This window comes from Notamacropus eugenii, chromosome 1, assembly GCF_028372415.1.
Source record: "Notamacropus eugenii isolate mMacEug1 chromosome 1, mMacEug1.pri_v2, whole genome shotgun sequence".
NCBI lineage: Eukaryota > Metazoa > Chordata > Mammalia > Diprotodontia > Macropodidae > Notamacropus > Notamacropus eugenii.
In genome coordinates, this window is record NC_092872.1 from 539,756,232 (window position 1) to 539,768,255 (window position 12,024).

Sequence of the window (12,024 nt, forward strand, 5' to 3'; positions counted from 1 at the left end):
TCATACTTCAGTATTGCTTGTTTTCACCTCTGTAGATATAGGTTCTTTGAGAATGAGGGCCATCTGCTTTTGCATCTGTATCTTCAAGGTTTAGCACTGTATTTGATGTATCTAGGAAGACAATAAATGTCTTCTCATGTAAATGTCAATAGTTCCATTTTGACAATTATTAGATGATTGGTAGAATAGAGCAATATTTCAGACAAATTTTATCTAGGTTTTATCAAAATGCTTAATTAGTCATGATAAGTTAATTAATCATACAAACTATGGCAGAGACACAGTGGTGGGTGGGGGAGTAGGACTAGTTGAATGGCTATACAGATTCAAAGAGTAGTCATTAGACATTCACTGAAAATTTATAAGTAAATTTCTAGTGGAAATACCACAGTACCTGGCTTTGACTGTATTCTTTTAAAAAATATTTGATTAATTACTTCGTTAAAGGTATTGACAGCATCTTTATCGAATTTGCAGATAAATGAAAACTGAAACATATGGCTAAAGCATTTTATGACAATCAAAATTTTTAAAATCTAAAAAACTAAGAATTGTGGCCTGAATCTGAGATATGAAATTTAATATGGGGACACATAAAGTGTTATTACAAAAGATTAGCCTCGTTTCATCAGCAAAAAGTTATTCCAGACTAACTGCTATTCTTTTTTTTTCCTTTACAAGATTATGTTAAACTAATTGATGGGGTGAATTATGTATTATTTAGACTTGATAGTCACTGAAGTCCCTTCCAAATTTAAAATTCTGTGATTTTCTAAAGTTTTATTTTTAGGTTAAAATGCTCTTTATCAATTGATTGTCCACATTAAGATCATCCTTAATGTTATAAGCTCCCAGAAATTAACATGGGCACTATATTCCATAAGGATCAGCAGACTGGCAGACTGGCCTATGTCAGAAGTGGAGCAGGGTAAAAGTCCCATGCTGATCAGAGTGGAATTAATATCTGAGTACTACTTCTAGCTCAAAGGACAGAGAAATACCCAAACTTAAATTAAAAAAAAAAAATCCAAGCTCCTTATGAATCAACAATGTGAGGTACAGGCATAAACAAACAAAGGTAATGCAATCTTTGTTTACATTAACAGAGGCATAGTATCTAGGACTAGAGAAGTCATAGTCTTGGTTCATGATTCTATCAAGAATTTCCCCTAGGAATATCATATTACAACTCACATCAAGATTTCTACAGAAAAGGTAAACACAAAATCCACTCCCATATAAGGTGTCAGGTTAATAAATACATTACATACACACATGTTTTGTTAAACATGACTAAAAATGCAAAGCAGGTAGAAGTTACAACTGAGTCCATAAGTAGTCAAAACAACTATTCCTTTATAGCCTTTCTTTATCTCCCTCATAGACCATTCCTTTGCAAACTTCCAGATTTATAATGCTAACTCTATAGGCTTCTCTGCCCACAGAAGAGAAGAAGTACTCAATTACTAGAATGAACAAATTAATGAATTAAAAAATGCATCACAAAGCCTTTATTAAGTGATTACTATGTCCTAGGAAATTGTACTACATCCCAGGGATAGAAACCAAAGCAAGTAAAATGTTTTCAACTCTTGAAGTCCCGAATGAAATAAAATCAATGAAAAAGCATTTATTATGTGTTTATTTTATGCCAGACAGTTTTTACTGAAAATTAAATCTTCCCTCTTTATACTTAAATAACCCAATTAATTCATATCACTATTGAAGAGCACCGTTCTGTTTTGCTCTTCTATATCATGATTAGTTTGTACTCTGGTCCTCTTTTATGGACCTCTGCTCGTAAATACAACAACTCTTCAGCTCAATCCAAAAACTTGAGGTTACATAGGAACTTTTCCACCAAACATGCCATATCCAGAAATTATATCAGTTGTCTAGGAATTCCTTTGCTTATTCCCCATTACATCTGTTTATTGTTGTCTTTGTGACCAAGTGGTTACCTTCCTGTTTGGAGCCATTTGATTTCCTGATGAATAAGATTCACTGGAGAAAAATATAATTTTCACTCCAAGATACAAGAGTCTCACTAGGTTCAACCAATTTTTCTCTGATAATCTATTTTTAAACACTTTTCTTTGAAAAAATGCAAGTTGAAGATTATAGAGCAAGTAAATGACTAGCAAGAACTATGATCCATTCAATCACCCTGAATATGATGCCAATGGGTGAAGAAGTACCCAGGGCAAGTATACATATTATTAAGGATATTATCAATGTCAAACAATGTCCTCATCTCTCTTAACTTTGTTAACAAGAAGCTAGCATTAACAAAGCATTAACCATTTGGGGAAAATATTATAGTGGTACTTATCATCTATAATTTTTTCTGGGAATAAAATATGTTCTGTGGTGTAACTGAACCCTATACTGTAATTTGAGAAATTCCTGTCAGTTTTACGATGAGTTTTTCAGGGAGAACTGGATATGCAGAGACAGATAGCATGATAATGGCAGCTCTTTAACACAGGTAACTAATGATCAGCAGCAAATGGCTGCTAATATTTATGAGTTATTCGTAATTCAAGTGTTCCTGAGTAAGCACTTGCATATATACAGGTTAAGATTATTTTCAAAGGATGTCTCAAAATATCGAGTACTTAGGAAATATGACAGGGTTTCAAACTTGAGACTATTTCCAATTTTAAACAATAAGAAGAGCAAAAGAATGAAAGAAATAAACAAAGTCTTGTTGAGGCAGAGAAAAGTACATACTGTATGTATGTTTTGTATTCTTATCTTCATATACCAAGAGATCTATGGAATAGACTTTAGAACTTTTGATAACTAAGGTATCTAAACTTTTGTGTTTATATATGTTTTCTAGTGATTAATGATAAGGGCATTAAACACATTCCAATTAAGTGACTTTTTCTAAGTTCAGAGGGAAAGTAAGTAGCAGATATATGTGTATCTGGATCTTCTGAAAATAGTAATAATAAAGTATCCAAGTGTCTCTTGACTGGAAATGGTTTCAACTAGCTAGCAACTAGATCATAAAGCTGTCAAAATTTGCTCTAAATTTAAGCAATTTGTTAATGATATATCATTAAAGTCAGTGTCTACGGTGCAAAGTCTTGGAGTAAGGATGTCCATACAGGGGAAGGAAAATAAATGTAATAATAGGGAAACAGAAGAAGAAAAACAATTCTATTTAGTTCAAGGGTGAGGAATGGAAAGTAAGGGAAACTGAATAAGAACTGATGATAGGTCAGAGGAAATTGTTACTGGATGCATTTGGGAAAAGGAAGAAACAATTGAGGGTTTAGACAAGGACCATAATAAAGCAGTAGTATGGGAAATTTAAAAAAAAGTACCACTATCTGAATATCAAGGCTTTAAAGAGGTCATAAGAAATGAAAGTATCAAATTATCTGTTGAAGTTGCTAAATTATATCCTTTCCTTGTTTTACCTCAAGTCATATTAAGTAAGTGATTGCTGGTGAGTCTGCTTGTTTGTAAGAATATTACTTCACACAAAGGCAATTTCAGCATAATACTTTTTTGTCTACACATCATATCACTATTGTAGTGCAATGTACTCTTGTTTCTCATTTTGAAATTTTACTTGTTCCCTTTAACATATTATTATCCTATTTAATTGCATCCCTTGTATAATGTGACCTTTCTTGCACACATTTTGGTGAGATGAAGTGCATTTGCTCAGACTTAACAAATAGTTACATTTTTTCCATTCAGTAAACTAATGCCAACATTTAATGCATCTATCTCATTTTCTTACTAAAACAGAGTAATTCTTTTGATTATTCCTAATTCTAGCTGGTTGGCTATAGCTGGTTGGTGGTGACAGATTGAGATGATCAGTATAAATTATGGGGACTGAAATTCCTTAGCAATGTCATGTGTTCAGATCTGGCCATGTACAATGGAATGGTCTAAAGAACTTGAAAATAGCATTAGTGACAACATACAGTATTGTCCTACTCCTTTTTCAATCTTAACCTCTTCAGTTTGTTTCTGACTTGCATACAAATTACTCAGGAGACAAACGAGATAATCTGGTAGTCTCATCTCTTTAAGGACTTAACAAAATGTGTTGTGATCTACATAGTCAAAGGCTTTGTCAATGAAGCAAAAGTATGTTTTTCTTTCTGAAAACCCCTTTCTTTCTCCATAATAGAGCAAATATCAATTATTTGGTCTGTAGTTTCTTTGCTTCCTTGAAAACCAGCTTACACTTCTGGTATTTCTCAATTCACAAATCCTGAAGCATAGCTTGCAGGATCTTAAGCACAACTTTGTTGGCATATAAAATGTTCACAACTGCTTAGTAATTTAAACATTATTTAGTATTGCCCTTATTTAGAATTGGAACATAAACTGATCTTTTCCAATCCAGTAACCACCATTGAGTTTCCATCATTTGCTGGCATATTAAGTACAGCACTTTAATAAGACCATGTCTTAGAAGTAGTTCAACTGGATTTCCATTAGCTCAACTAGTTTTATGGTTATCAAGGGTCATCAATAAAATAAGACCCACTTGATTTCATTCTCCAGGATGTATGGTTCTAGATCGGTAATCACACCATTGTGGTTATTGCTGATGTTAAATCCGTCTTGTATAGTTCTTCTGTATATTCTTGCTACCTCTTTTTAATATCTTCTGCTTCATATATTAACATTTTTGTCTCTTATACTGACTATTTTTCCATGAAAAAATCCTTTTATATCTCTAATGTCTTTCCATTTCCTTTTATCTTTCCTTCTTTTTCTCAGTTATTTGGAAAGTGTCTTCAGACAAACATTTTACTTTTTTACTCTTCTTTTTTGAGGGGATGTTTTTGTTACTACCTCCTGTACAATATTTCAAGCCCCTGTACATTTTTGGTGAGGTGAAATACATTTACTTAGAGATAACAAATAGATACACAGAGAAAGATACTGGAATGGTTTTTCATTTCCTCTTCAAGTGGATCATGTTTTGTCTGAATTCTTCACTATGACCTATCCATCTTGGATAACCCTAGCTGGTGTAGTTCATGATTTTAGTGAAATGTACATGCCCCTCTGCCACAACAAAGCAGTTATCCAGGAGGTGGAAATAATGGTTATTAATCTTTATTTTAAAAAAACCCTAATATAAAAGCTTCCATAATGGAACCAGAAAAGAATTCCAAAATTGATTCCTTTATCAGTGTATTTTTAAAAACAAAATTTCTTTCTAACAAAGTTTGTTAAGTTAAAAAAAAAAGCAGTAGAGTGAAGATGGTGGCAGAGATGTAGCAACCCACTTGAGCTCTCCCAATATTGTTTTTAAAAAATCATAATAGGGGAGCGGAGCCAAGATGGCAGAGTGAGAGCAACAACTCATCTAAGCTCTTGGACAAACTCCTTCAGATACCTCTGAAAGGAGAATCTGACTAAATTTTGGAGGTGCGGAATCCAGTGGGAGATAGACTGTGATGGATTTGGAGCCCTGGGTAGACTGGAAGGTCCACGGGAAGGATCTGTTCCACGAGGGTGAGCCCCCAGTGCACGGCACAGCGTGGTCAGCACAGTGGAGTGGAAGAGACCAGAGAAACCTGAGGGGGGTGGGGTAGAACTGGAAGAGCAGCACCGAGGGCAGGAGACAAGCCAAACTGAGCCAGTGAGAGCCGCTGAGTGCCAGATATCAGCGCAACAGCTCCTGAGACCTTCAGCCCCAAGATTAAACTTTGGTAAGTCACCTACTTGAACTTCGGGGAGCCAGGATGGCGGAGTGATCAGTAAACACTCTCTCCTCCCACCTTGATGACCGTGAAAGAACCATAAAATATTTCCCCAGAAAAATCCTGGATCAGTGGGAACAGCAGAAGGGGCAAAATAGTCTCATAACACCTGAGGCTAGGAAAATAGCTAAAGGGGATTCGTCCTACTGTGGTGGAGGCAAACAAGAAGGACAGAGGACCCAGGGCAGAGAAAACTGGAACTAGGACCCAGGCAAGCCTCAGCACCAGGAGAGGAGCCAGGAGGGTTGGGAGCACGCATTAGCATCTAGTCGTGCCTCAGCCCTCCAGGGGAAACAAGAAGACAATAGGGCAGCTGGGATCACCATCCCCTGAGCTTGCCTTCGCCTCAGCTCAGCTGAGATTTCCTGTGACCAGACCACTCTTCCCCCACACTTAACAAGCCAACCCCAGGGTTGATCAGGGACACAAAAAACAAAAATCTGCTTTTAGCTTTTTCACACATCAGCTCAACACAAAGTTCTGCAGCTTCTGACTGAAAGAATCAGACGTCACAACACTCAATCAACATCATGAACAATAAAAAGCAGAAGTATGAAAAAACAATAGAATCTTTCTATGGGGATAAGGATCAAAACACAAACACCAAAGAGGTCAGAGCTGAGACTGTACTTCCATCTGAAACTTCAGAAGGGACTATGAACTGCTCGAAAGCACAAGCAGCTCTCCTGGAACAGCTGAAGAAGGAAATAGAAGAAAAATTGGCCAATGATTTTAAAATTATAAAAAAAGAATTCACTGATGAGAACATCTCTTTAAAAAGGAAAATTGAACAAATGGAAAAGGAAGTTAAAAAATTAACTGGAGAAAATAATTCCCTAAAAGGAACAGTTGATCAAACGGAAAAGGAACCCAAAACCTAATTGGGAAAATTGGTCAAATGGAAAAGGAAGCACAAAACCTAACTAGGAAAATTGGTCGAATGGAAAAGGAAGTACAAAAATTAACAGGAGAAAATAGCTCCTTAAAAGGAAAAATTGGTCAGTTGGAAAAGGAGATGCAAAAGTTAACTGAAGAAAAGAATCTGATAAAGATTAGAATTGGGCAAGTAGAAACTAATGACTCAATGATACAGCAAGAATCAGTCAAACAAAATCTAAAGAATGAAAAGATCGAAGAAAATGTAAAACATCTAATTGGAAAAACAACTGATCTCGAAAATAGATCCAGGAGAGAAAATTTAAAAATTATTGGCCTGCCAGAAACCCATGATGAAGAAAACAGCCTGGACAATATCTTCCAGGAAATCATCAAGGAAAACTGCCCAGAAGTGCTAGATTCAGAGGGCAAAATAGTCATCAAAAGAATTCGCCGTTCCCCTCCCAAAAGGGATCCCAAACTCAAAACCCCAAGAAATATCGTTGAAAAATTCCAGAGCTACCAAGTGAAGGAGAAAATACTACAAGCAGCCAGAAAGAAACAATTCAAATATCAAGGAGATACAGTCAGGATCACACAGGACCCTGCAGCTTCTACATTAAAAGATCGAAAGAATTGGAACCCAATATTCCATAAGGCAAAGGAGTTGGGTCTACAACCAAGGATCAACTACCCAGCAAAGTTCAGCATAACATTTCAGGCAAAGAGAAAGTCATTCAACGAAATAAGAGATTTCCATAGCTTCCTGACCAAAACGCCAGAAGTCAATAGACAATTTGATCTTCAAATGCAGGTCTCAAGAGAGTCCTAAAAAGGTAAATGGGGGAAAAAACAAAAACAAAAACTTGTTACTCAATTAGGGCAAACTGTTTACCTCCCTATAAGGGAAGATGATACCAGTTAATCTTGAGAATTGTAGAGCTATTATTATAAAAGGGATATACATAGAGGGAACGGGTATAAAGTGAATGATGTCATGTTAAAAATATGTTTTAAGTATGAGAAGGGATTGTAATAGGAGGTGTGAAAAGGAGGAAGGAGAAAATGGCAAATTACATCACAGGAAGAAGTACGAAATTATAGTAGAGGGGAAGAGGGGAGGGAGATGAGCATTACTTGAGAGGTACTCTCATCCAATGTGTTTAAAGGAGGGAACAATAAACTTAAGAAGATAATCCTAACTAGCTCTATAGTCAGTAGGAGGGGAAGGGGGAAGAGAGGGGGACTAAAAGAAGGAGGGGAAGGCTGCAGGAGGAGGGGGTGAAAATTGAGGAGGGAAAGGGAGACAGAAGAGCTAAAAGCACAAATGGTGGGAAAGAGGATGGAGGGAAATACACAGATTATAATCGTAACTGTGAATGTTAATGGAATGAACTCTCCCACAAAACAGAGATGGATAGCAGAATGGATTAAAAGCCATAATCCAACAATATGCTGCTTACAAGAAACACATTTGAAACAGGGGGATACACATAGGAAAAAGATCAAAGGATGGAGAAGAATATATTGTGCTTCATTTGATGTAAGAAAGGCAGGGGTAGCAATCCTATTCTCAAACAAAGCAAAAGCAGAAACATATAATCAAAAGGGATAAGGATGGAAACTATATTCTGCTAAAAAGTACCATAGATCATGAAGCAATATCATTACTAAACATGTATGCTCTGTGTGGTATAACATCCAGATTCTTAGAGGAGAGGCTGGGGGAGTTGAAGGAAGAAATTGAAAGCAAAACTATACTAGTGGGGGACCTCAAACTCCCCCTTACTGAACTCGATAAAGCTAAACTCAAAATCAATAAGAAAGAGGTTAGGGAGGTAAATAAAATTCTGGATAAGGTAGATATGACAGATCTTTGGAGAAAATTGAATGGGAATAAAAAGGAATATACCTTTTTCTCAGTGGTACATGGAACATTTACAAAAACTGACCATGTACTAGGACATAAAAATTTCACAGTCCAGTGCAGAAAGGCAGAGATAATCAATGCATCATTATCAGACCAAAATGCATTAAAAATTACATATAATAAAAGGCCATGGAAAGATAAACCAAAAATCAAATGATAACTAAATAATCTAATCCTAAAGAAGGAATGGGTTAAAGAAGAAATCATAGAAATAATCAACAATTTCATTCAAGAGAATGACAATAATGACACAACATACCAAATCTTATGGGATACCGCAAAAACAGTTGTTAGGGGAAGATTTATATCTTTGAATGCCTACATAAATAAAATAGAGAAAGAGGAGATCAATGATTTGGGCATGCAGCTGAAAAAGCTAGAAAAAGAGCAAATTTAAAATCCCCAGGTAAATACCAAATTAGAAATACTGAAAACCAAAGGAGAGATTAATAAAACTGAAATTAAAAAAAAACTATTGAATTAATAAATAAAAAACCAATAGTTGGTTTTATGAAAAAATTAATAAAATTTATAAAACTTTGGTCAATTTGACTAAAAAAAAAGAAGAATATCAAATTATTAGTATTTAAAATGAAAGGGGCGAACTCACCTCCAATGAGGAGGAAATTAAAACAATAATTAGAAACTACTTTGCCCAGCTTTATGCCCACAAATTCAATAATCTAAACGAGATGGAAGAATATTTTAAAAAATACAAATTGTCCAGATTAACAGAAGAGGAAGTTGAATACTTAAACAACCCCATCTCTGAAAAAGAAATTGAAGAAGCCATCAATGAACTCCCTAGGAAAAAATCTCCAGGGCCAGATGGATTCACAGGTGAATTCTATCAAACATTTAAAGAACAGTTAGTTCCAATTCTATAGAGACTATTTTTGAAAATTTGGGAAGAAAGAGTCCTCCAAAATTCTTTCTATGATACAAATATGGTTTTGATACCCAAACCAGGAAGAGACAAAACAGAGAAAGAAAATTATAGACCAATTTCCCTAATGAATATAGATGCAAAAATTTTAAATAAGATTTTAGCAAAACGAATACAGCATCTTATCATGAGATTAATACATTATGATCAGGTAGGATTCATACCAGGATTACAGGGCTGGTTCAATATTAGGAAAACTATTAGCATTATTGATCATATCAACAACAAAACTATCAAAAACTACATGATTACCTCAATAGATGCAGAAAAAGCATTTGACAAAATACAACACCAATTCCTATTAAAAACACTGGAGAACATAGGAATGAAGGGAACTTTTCATAAAATAATAAGCAGTATCTATCTAAACCCTTCAGAAAGCATTATATGCAATGGGGATAAGCTAGATGTATTTCCAGTAAGATCAGGGGTGAAACAAAGATGTCCATTATCACCACTATTATTCAATATAGTACTAGAAACATTACCTGAAGCGATTAGACAAGATAAAAATAGCGAAGGAATAAGAATAGCCAAAAAAGAAAGTAAGCTATCACTCTTTGCAGATGATATCATGGTTTACTTAGAGAATCCCTGAGATTCAAGTAAAAAACTACTTGAAATAATAAACAACTTTGGCAAAGTTGCAGGTTACAAATCCATATTCCTATATATTAGCAACAAAGTCCAACAGCAAGAGATAGAAAGAGAAATCCCATTTAAAGCTAGGGTAGACACTATAAAATACTTAGGAGTTTACTTGCCAAAACAAACCCACAGATTATATGAACACAATTACAAGACACTTTTTGCACAAAGTCAGATTTAAGTAAATGGAAAAACATCAGTTGCTCATGGGTAAGCCATGCTAATACAATAAAAATGACAATTCTACCTAAATTAATTTACTTATTTAGTACCATACCAATTAAACTATCAGATAATTACTTTCTAGAGCTGGATAAAATAATATAAAAACTCATTTGGAAGAACAAAAGGTCCAGAATACAAAGGGACTAATGAAAAGAAATGCCTGGGAAGGTGGCCTAGCGCTACCAGACCTCAAATTGTACTATAAAGCAGCAATTATCAAAACCACTTGGTATTGCCAAAGAAACAGAGAGGTAGACAAGTGGAATAGACTTGGCACTCAAGACACAGTAGGCAAGGAATATAGTAACCTCCTGTTTGATAAACCCAAGGACCCCAGCTTCTGGGATAAGAACTCACTCTTCCATAAAAATTGCTGGGAAAACCCGATAACACTGTGGTGGAAATTGGGCATAGACCCATGCCTGACACCGTACACAAGAATAAAGTCCAAATGGGTACATGATTTAGGTATAAAAACTGATACCGTGAATAAACTGGATGAGCAAGGAATAGTGCATTTATCAGATTTATGGAGAAGGGAAAATTTTTTTACCAAAGAAGAGATAGAAAGCATTATGAAATGCAAGATGGATAATTTTTACTACATTAAACTGAAAAGTTTTTTCACAACCAAACCCAATGCAACCAAAATTTGGAGGGATGTAGTAAATTGGGAAAGAAATTTTACAGCTAAGCTCAGGGATAAAGGCCTCATTTCTAGAATATATAGAGAACTGACTTAAAAGGTATAACTATACAAGTCATTCCCCAATTGATAAATGGTCAAAGGATATGAACAGGCAATTTTCAGAGGAAGAAATTAAAGATATCTATAATCATATGAAAAAAATTCTCTAAATCACTTTTGATTAGAAAGATGTAAATCAAAACAACTCTGAGATACCACATCACACCTATAAGATTGGCAAACATGACAGAACAAGAAAATGATAAATGCTGGAGAGGATGTGGGAGAGTTGGAACACTAATTCATTGTTGGTGGAGCTGTGAGCTCATCCAGCCATTCTGGAGAGCAATTTGGAACTATGCCCAAAGGGCTACAAAAATGTGCATACCCTTTGACCCAGCAATATCGCTACTAGGACTGTATTCCCAAGAGATCATAAAAATGGGAAAGGATCCCACATGTACAAAAATATTTATAGCAGCACTCTTTGTAGTTGCTAAAAACTGGAAGTCAAGGGGATGTCCATCAATTGGGGAGTGGCTGAATAAATTATGGTATATGAATGTAATGGAGTACTATTGTGCTGTAAGAAATGATGAACAAGAAGACTTCAGAGAGGCCTGGAAGGACTTATATGATCTGATGCCAAGTGAAAGGAGCAGAACCAGGAGAACTTTGTGCACAGCAACGACCACAGTGTGCAAGAGTTTTTTTCTAGTAGACTTGGAATTTCATAATAATGCAAGAACTTATTTAAAAAAAATCCCAATGGTGGTTTTCTAAGGCAAAATGCCTTCCATACTCAGAAAAAGAAATATGGAAGTCATTCACAGAATGCAGCAGATCATGTTTGTGTGTGTGTGTGTGTGTGTGTGTGTGTTTGTGTATTATGTTTTGATTTGTTATATGATTCCTTCCATTTATTTTAGTTCGACTACATAGCATGACTATAGTGAAAATG